Below are 9,801 nucleotides of genomic sequence, written 5' to 3' on the forward strand. Positions count from 1 at the left end.
CATTGTTTAGAAAGCTCATGGAAGCTTTAGTGGGTAGAACCTTCCAGGAGAAAGTGGGTCTCAGTGGTGGATTTAAATTTCTGTAGCATGTACCCACTTCTTGTTTTCTAGTGCTTCTTGACTACAGGTGCAGTATGAGCTCAGCCTCTCCTCCCGACTGCCGTGTGCTTCTCATGGTAGCCTGTTCTCTATTTTTCATATGAATTCATCTACCTCCTTTTATTTTCATTGTGTCCAGCTTCTTGGAAAATGTTATTATTGATCCTCACACAACCCCTATCACTGTTTCTTTCAAATGTGCTTGTTGAATTTATTTTAATTAATATCCCATTTGTCCGTTATCCTCAGTATTTTATGAATACAACGTTGACTTTTTAAGGATAGCAGTGGGCCTACTTTGGAAAAGCTCCAAACTTACTTTAATTCTACATTTTGTTTTGTTTTAGTTTTAGTTTGTTTACTTTACATCCTGATTGTCATCCTCTCCTTTGTCACCTCCCAGTCCCATCCTCCCTCCCTCATTTCCCTTTCCCCTCTCCCTTAGTCTTCAGAAAGGAGGACCTCACCCTCCCTGTCATCTGACCTCACCCTATCAAGTCTCTGCCTGTATCCTCGTCCTCTGCAGCCTGTCAGGGCTGTCCCACCAGGGAAGTGATCAACAAGTGGGCACCGGTGTCCTTGCTAGAGGTAGCCCCTAAAAGAGACTGTGCTGCCTATCAGCTACATCTGAGCAGAGGGTCTATTCTAGGTCCTCATCATGCATGGCCCTTGGTGAATCGGTCTCTGCACACACACACACACCCATCACCCAGCTGCATATACTGGCTCCATTGGTCTTCTTGTGGAGCTTCTGTCCCCTCCAGATCCTTCTATCCCCTATCTTTTCCACAAGAGTCCCTGCACTCCACCCCGAAGTTTGTCCATGAATTTGAGCATCTTCTTTGATCCCCCACTGGGTGGAGTCTTTCAGAAGACCTCTATTGTTCCTTCTCTTCAAGCACTCCTGGTATCTATTCTATTTGTCCTCCTGAATGAGAATTAAACATTCTTCCTGAGTCCTCCTTGTTATTTAGCTTCTTTACGTTTGTGTATTGTAGTATGGTTATCCTGTATTATGCAGCAAATATCCACTTATAAGTGAGTACATACCATGCGTGTCTTTCTGGGTCCTGGTTACCACACTCAGGATGATCTTTTCTAGTTTCATCCATTGCCTGTAAAAGATATCCTTGCTTTCAATAGCTGAGTAGTATTCCATTGTGTAAATTTATCACAGTTTCTTTATTCATTCTTTGGTTGAGGGACATTTCGGTTGTTTCTGGATTCTGGTTATTAAAAATAAAGCTTCTATGAACATAGTTGGGCAAATTTCCTTGTTGTATGATGGAATATTTTTCCATCTCTTTTGCTTTTAAGTTGTTTCTTGTTACGTATTTCCTCACAGTAATGAAAACAATAACAAATAAGACCTTTAAAACTCTCTGCTCTAAGATCTGTATGCATGTTACCTATTTTAATTGTACTAAATGATGCTATTCGTAATATTTTTCTAAGTCACTTTATTACCTGACATAAGGAGACTAACTATTTAAAATTTAATCATAATCATAGGAGGTAAATTGTAAATCAAATATAATTTGCTGATACAAATTATAAATTCTAAAAATGAATTGAGATATTTTAAATTATTTCAACTTTAATATTAAACATTCACTATTTATGGTCAAGGGCATGAAAAGAACCATGCTGGAAAAACAGGATCAAAGAAATTTTTCTCTTTGCTACTGGCAAAATATATTCATTAATTTTACATATGAACATAAAATCTTCAATGATTTTTCCTCTTTTGGTGTAAACATTAACTTTCACAATAAATATTATAATAGCTTCTATTTCAACCTCATTACAATTTGATCTCAATCTCTTTATCACAGATATTTCAGAGCTGCTGATTCAAGTGAAGGCCACTTTAAAATTCTAATAGTCTTCAGAAAGACATTAGTGAGCAAAGAGCATGTTTAGCTACACCAGACAAACTTCTGCTCTTTACTCATGGCACTGGAATGTTTGCCTTTAATATGCTAACATGCAAATGTCAGGTACAGGGGATCATCCAAAATCATTATCGATGTTCAAATATTTGGTACTTAGTAAGTATCATAGCTCAGGATTTGAACACCTTAAAGATCCCACCTTAAAGATCCCAATTCGACTGGTGATATGAATAACAGTAGGAGAGATGTTGGAAGAATGGCCTTGTAGATGGAGTGTTTGTTGTAAACTCATGAGGACTTGAATGCAGAACCCCAGCAGCCACTTGAAAAATTAAGCATGGTGGTGTGCATTTGAAACTTCAGCTTTGGGCAGGAGGTATGAAAACTTAGAGGCAGGTGGATCCCAGTAGCTCACTAACCAGCCACCTGCCCTGCTGCTAATGGTTGAGCTCCAGTTTAGTAACAATGCCTCACAAATGAGTGGAAGAGCAACAGAGGCAATGTACAAAGTCAAAATAAGTCATAGAGAACATAATATTCACACACACACACACACACACACACACACACACACATATTTTTAACAGTAAGATGGAAGGCTCTTGTCTTAACTACCTGTTCATATCCTCTCTAATGTAACAGTTATGGTATGGTAAGGAAAAAGAAGCTGTGAATAGGTTCTGCTTTTCATTCAAATCATTCCAGAAGATATCGCTGAAAAATTCTGTATTGTGTATAGTATTTTACATCTTTCCATTTTTTTCATTTTTTTTCAATCTTGAACTGTTTTATTAGCATAAGTTTGGCCTTAAAAAGCAGAGGTGAGGGAGAAGCAGAAGCAGGCATTTCCCACGTAAATTTTTTTGTTTTTGTTTTTTTTTTATTTGTATTTTTATTATTCTTGTTACATCTCACTGGTTATCCCATCCCTTGTATCCTCCCATTCTTCCTTCCCTCCCATTTTCCCCTTATTCCCCTCCCCTATGACTGTTCCTGGATATTTTGAATTTTTGAATATTGTGGTGCCCGCGCCATCGCGGTACTGAGTTGAGGGCGAGGGACTGCGGATTTAACTCATGCACACACACACACACACACGCGCGCGCACGCGCACACACACACACACACACACACACACACACACACACACACACACTAACACAGCGGGTCCTTTGTGCTAAGAGAGCAGCAGCCGCAGCAGCCGCAGCAGCCGCAGCCGCAGCCGCAGCCGCAGCTGAAGTTTATTATTCTCCTCCAGAGTTCCAAAGAGCCTTCTTATAGGCAGCAAAACAGGAATCCTCCTCCCAGATGAAATCCCTCAAGAGGTGATTGCACACAGGAGAGAAAGTCTTGAGGAAGGGAGGGGCGCGTTCTCAGAGCAGTAAACACCACTAGCTAACCAAGATAAACACAGACATGGAAGCTGCTAGAAACAGGACATGAAATAGCAAGACAGGCAGGCAGCCCAGTTGGGCCTGATTCCTGTAAACACAAGAGATAATGAGCATATTCTCTCTGGGTATTTATTTATTATTTCATAATGTAGGCATTGCATTTGGAATGATTGTTATTAGTGTATATTAAATTTAGAGGATTTTTATCATAGTATTTCAGAGGAAATACATGACCCTAGACCTGCTTTTGCTTCTCTAAGGATGAGAATGAAGAATCAAAGACCAAAATAACCCCTGATCAGATGATATATATTGCATTTTATATTCCTTTGTGGGATGAACTAAACACTGCGCTTCTTAAGCATGCCATTTTAGTTAACAAGTCATTAGTACCTAACAGTATCATATCAGAGCTTTCATGCTCATATTTTTAGAAGCCACCCCTCACAGCTCTTTAAAACTCATTGAGAAACATTTCTTCACATCTTGTAGAGATTCTTTACTATTATAGATGAAATGTTTTATTAGGCAAGCAAGGGAATATATTCATAGTGGTTTATGATATATATATATATATATATATATATATATATTTACAGTACAAACTTGTTAATGTGTTACATGACCTTTCTCTATCCTCAAATCTAAAGGTTAGGGAGACAAAGATGGTGACAGGATTCCTGTGTATACCATGGTCTATCAGATTCTGGTACATATAACAAGCACTAAAATTGAATTAAGTTGCCCTACTTTTCTGTGTATATGTTTACCAGGTTTATTAGAAAAGTTAATTAGAATGTTCAATGGAAGGAACATCTGAGTGTATACGATTCTCTAGCTACCTCAGTGCCTAACATATAGAGGAGAAGATCTATGAAGCTGGTCTAAGTAACAGGGATAGATCTAGTTTGGTATCAATGAGAACACCAATGGTACCATTGAGAACACCAATGGTACCCTTGAGAACACCAATGGTACCCTTGAGAACACCAATGGTACCCTTGAGAACACCAATGGTACCATTGAGAACACCGTTACCAAAAACGGACCAGTGAGAAGGGAATTAATAATTTTTCTAACCTTTGATCCTATAAATTGATGAAGGTGCAATATGTCTACTTCATTATTATGTTTCATCACAAAATGAGTGATGAATAAATAAAAATATATCAATTGTACATAAAATACATGCTAGAGTTATGAATTTAAGCAACCTGCTGAAAATAACATTATACAATCACTCCCTTTGTAAGTTATATATCCTAGTATTTAACTTCATATCCTAAAATTATTACATAATTATAAGAGATTTCAATTTAAAATTTTAAAAATATGTCACGGTAGCCATTAGCATAATTTCTTTGAATAACAAATGACAATAATGATACCTTGCTTTTTCTTAATGTAATAATTCATTATTTCTGCTGTAAAGTGTTATGCATGGCAGCTACCTTATCATCAACAGTTGAGCTAATACAATGTACATGAATGAACAGTTTAAATATTAAGCAATCAATCAATCATTCTCCCATCTTAGTTAATAAGACTTTTGTTTCATTTCTTTTCTACCTTCTGAAAGGATGAACACAGTCAAATTGTATTTTTTCTAAATACAATGAGGCAAGGTGTTTTGTATTTCATAATTTTTGTTAGTAAATAGGCTTCAATTACTGAACATAACATGTGATTTCTTAATACAATTTAAAGTGTATAAAGATGTTTCAAGGCTTAGTTTGTGTTCATTATCAATTGTTATCATCAGCAGTTACAAATATTATGTTTTAAAGATTGGTATGTTTATTTTTTGACTAAACAAGGAGAAATTGTTTTTAATACAAATATTAGATACATACTTGAAATTGTATCTCCTCTCTGATTTATTATATCAAAAGTATGTCAAAAATTGAATCCTTTATGACACTCTATTGCAAGCAACCACAATGAAATATAATCTTAATTCACATTTTCCACAAAATATTTGAGGTTTTTTAGATAAGGAAAATAGTATTAGAGACTAGTAATTGCTGCACCACATGCAAAGTTAGTACAGAAATTGAAAATATTTTACCAGACAAACTTTACTATATATTCTATATATACATACATACATATATATATATAGTTACATACATATATATATGTATATATATACATATATATATATTATTTGTTCTAAGTATATGAATAGCCTTAGGAACTGTTTAATAAAGAAAAAGTGCCACAAAACATGCTAAAAATGTTGGCCAGGGAATCCTTTATAAATTAAAATTAGACTGGAGTCAGGAGGATGAGAAAGGAATCAAGACGTCTGAGAAAACTGCAAAAAATTTCTTCCCACATACCCTCAGATAACTTCTAAGCTCACGTTAATAACTATGTGCAACAGGATGGGCCTAGCTAATTCATTGAAGGAGTTTATCTGAGACATCTGAAGTCGCCTGGGTTGCCCTTATCCTGCCCACTTGCTATACATGCAGGAACTGCAAACAATATGTATTGTGTTTAGATTTAAAACTCCAAGCCATGTCTCAAGCTAATGACAAATAGGACATCGGAAGTACTAGAAACAAGTTTAGGGCCTAGGAAAAGGACTCATTTTCTTGGAAGAACACAAAAAGCAAAGTTTGAGGACTCTTTTTATTAATGCTATCCACTTCAGTCACAGAGTAAAGTTTTCTTTGCTTTGGTGACTGTGCCATTGTTTATATGCCCAGGCACTTTGCAGAGAATTTATACTAGTAGTGTCCAAACTCAACTTCCTGGTAGGATGGTTAGCAATTCATTACTGGATATAGTGTCTAAGAAACTGTTTGACAACTGTGATATATCTCCATAATTAAATCTATTTCACAACAAAAGTCCATGAGTTTATTCTCTTATTCTAGCTTATAAATAAAGATAGTGTAGAAGTTTGAAAATCTGAATGCGAATACCATGCTTAAAATAATACATTTTTATAATAAAGTGTCATATTTAAATCCTGGTAGTCCTGCAAGTAAATGCAATACCTACACATTGGGCTTTGGTGATAGTGAAGATGCAGGCAAAGACACTTACAGATAGTTAGGTCAAAAATCATTATGAGTTTAAGAAAGAAACTCATGGAACAAGGGAAAGAGAGTGTGAAAGGAAAAAAAAAGCAGGGTGAGGAAATAAAGGTGAAGAAAACACAAAAGAGAATGCTGAGTGCCATAGCTAATTTAATTCCAGTATAAAAGAATATGCATAAGGAAAATAAGTATAAATAGTGCTCTTTCTTTGTGGGTATGAGAACAATATTAAATGCGCCGATATGATATTCATAAATGCATACACCAACTTATGGTTTTTCATGAATGGCTAAAATAAATCCCGGTGAAACATTCCTCAAAAAATTAAGTGTAACAACTATTTCCATACCTGTCTTCCTAGGAGGGGAGAGGCACATTTCTGTAGGATGTATATCTTAGCATGACCTTCTGGGAAGACAAAGATACTAATTTGAAAAAAAATTTAAAATGTACTATTTAGCAATCAGAACAAAATTAAAGGTTAGATGAAGAGACATAGGCATCAATATTTACAGAATTAACGAGTTCACGGTTTAGAATAGAAATTGGACAGATGATTCAAGACAAAGTTTTAATTTATTCTTCTCTCTTATATTACATCCTGACCACAGTTTTCCACCCTCTTCTTCTGCCAGCAATTCACCCCCCTTTTTTCACTCCGCCTCCTTTTCCTTCAGAGAAGGGCAGAGGTCCCAGTGCTATCCACCAAACATGACATATTAAGTTGCAACAAGAATAGGCACCTCCCCTCATCTTAAAGACGCAACCCAGTGAGAGGAAAAAGGTTTCAAAAACAGGCAAAAGAGTCAGAGACAACCCCCAGCTCCCACTATTAGAAGCCTCCCAAGAGGACCGGGCACCCCAATAATAACATGGATGCAGAGGTCCTAGCTGAGACCCTCTCCCACAGGATTCCCAATGTTTGGCTGTAGGTCTCTGCATCTGTTTCCATCAGTTGTTGGCTGTCCCCCAAGAAATAGTTTTAAGTATTTAACTTAGAATAGAATGTATATAGAAAAAGTAAGACAAAATAATAAAAATAAACAGATAATTTGACAGAATGTTTCCATATCCTCATTTCTTTTCTTTAGTGTCAATCATGCCAGTTTGGTCTACAATAATTCAGGAACACAATGCTGCACGATCCACTCACATGTTTTGCAATTTTATAATATACCTTTAAATTGTTAATAAGTTAGCTATGGCTATACAGCTGAACTCAATTATAGTAAATTATATAAACATACCAAATCAATTCATATCCCTCTGCAGAAACAAAATTGTTGACTATTATATTATTCAAATTAGAGGGCACTTTAGACTTCTTTATTTTTAAATATCCTTATAATAGTCTGTGAATTTAATTTACTATTTTTTTAAATTCACATGTAGTAGTTGCTGAAAATATTTACGAGTGTAACATTATTTCTCACCGTATTGATGATGAAGTCTTAAAAACAGCGACAGTATAGAAACACATATGTAGACAATTTAACTTTTGTTCACTTTCATTCAATTGTAATTGTCTTTTCTATAAAGAAGAAAGCTTTTTCTTGTCTGGTCTTTCCTCTCTTGCTTTTTCTTCTTGCCCTATCCATCTCCATAGCCTGAAACATATTAAAATAAAGAAAGAAAAATCCATGTTTAAGAACAAGTTAATAGAGAATGCTCTCAGTTTTCTTAGTAAATCATTTTGGGTATGTAATCTCAATTATCTCCAGTTCCTCAAATGTATTGCTAATATTCAAGTTGTGAAATTCTCATTTTTATTTCAGTAGACAGCTTTTAATGAATGTATTTTGAAAAAGAGCTATTTGTAGTTGAAAGATTTGTGTAGGAGTGAAAATTTATATGACGATTAAGTAAGATGTGTTATTTAATGAATTCAAAAGAAAATGAAATAAAAAAGTACAACCATAGTTATGGTCACCTAATATGATACTAAGTGCAAAGCCAATTTACCAGAAAACAATCTGAACATTGTGGTATCCTTTGGTTGTTCTTTATCTCCAGCTCTGTTTGCAAATGTCTGTTTCTTCAACTGTCAGATACAGGCACTCTTTCTTATACATGCCTTAAAACCCTTGACATAACTAGGATTCTGTCACATAAAATAAATGTATGAAAATCCCAGCGAACCCGCACCTTTCTAACAGCTACACATTGCCACATTCGTTTCAAAGCATCCTTCCTCCCACTCATTGAAACTTGTAGTTGAGTTTAACATAACCCAAACCCTGTGACTGCCAGAGGCATTAGGATTGCACTACTGAAAATACTTCCAGAATCCTCAGGGGGTCTAATATAGGGTGAGTTCCCTGGTGGTTGATTAATACTCTGTCTTCTAAAATACTGCTGTGCTTTCATGATGTTTATCCCAGCCATCCCCATACAGCAGTGCAGAATCAGCAGAGAAACTCTGCTTTTAGTCAGTACATCCACTTTACAACTGTGACAGTCATAGAGTTTCTTTAAAATCCAGCAACAGCAGACGACAGGAGATGATAGCGTTTATATATTAAATGAGATTACTTGCATTTTCAGTTCATAGCCAGATTATGTTTTTGCTGTTGTTCTTTTGTGTTAGGATATAGGATAAATTTTTGGAAATGCTAACTGTAGCGCAACACAAATAAACATTTATCTTGAGAATTATGATTTCCCCATTGTAGTTAAAGTACAAATTGTTATTGCAGCTTCTTTAAAAGAGGTTTCAAATACACTGTGTTCTAAAAATAAAATTTAATAAAGACAAACCACAGCACATATGAATGTAGCATTTCACGTTTCCACATAATTGAAAGCAAATATTTTATAGGCACTTCAATGTTCTTGCACCTAGGAAAATGAAACAAAAAGTCATTAATATTCCATCTTCGCAAGAAGAAGCTCTAAACTTACTTCAGTTCAAGAGCATGTGTAGTATGAAGCATTCTATATGTAGGACAATAGTCCATCTGTGTTTTCTCTTATTCTTAATTTCAGTTCATTTGCTTGGAAGAAAGGAGAGCTTTCTTGAAATATCAGCAGGCTTGAGGAGCTTACTAAAGAAGTAATATTGCTGTACTTCCATTAATTTTCATACTATTTTCCTTTTCATTATGATTGATTCTTTTGACCTCTTGATTGCAAAATGAAGGTCACGCTTTTCACAAAAAAATGCATGAATTTTCATTTTAAGTGATTAGTTCATCTTATAAATTCAGTGTAAATGATTTTGTACTCAATTTAGAGCAGCTAAGGGGCTAAGACTATTCCTATTTTGGGGCAGAATTTTAAAGCCTGGAATAAAGAGCCTCAGAAGCTCACAGGGACCTTAGAAATTGATAAGGGCATTAACACAAAATAGTAATAACAAGTGAT

The sequence above is a fragment of the Acomys minous genome (genome assembly GCF_964271855.1).
Source record: "Acomys minous genome assembly, chromosome: 18".
Classification (NCBI taxonomy): domain Eukaryota; kingdom Metazoa; phylum Chordata; class Mammalia; order Rodentia; family Muridae; genus Acomys; species Acomys minous.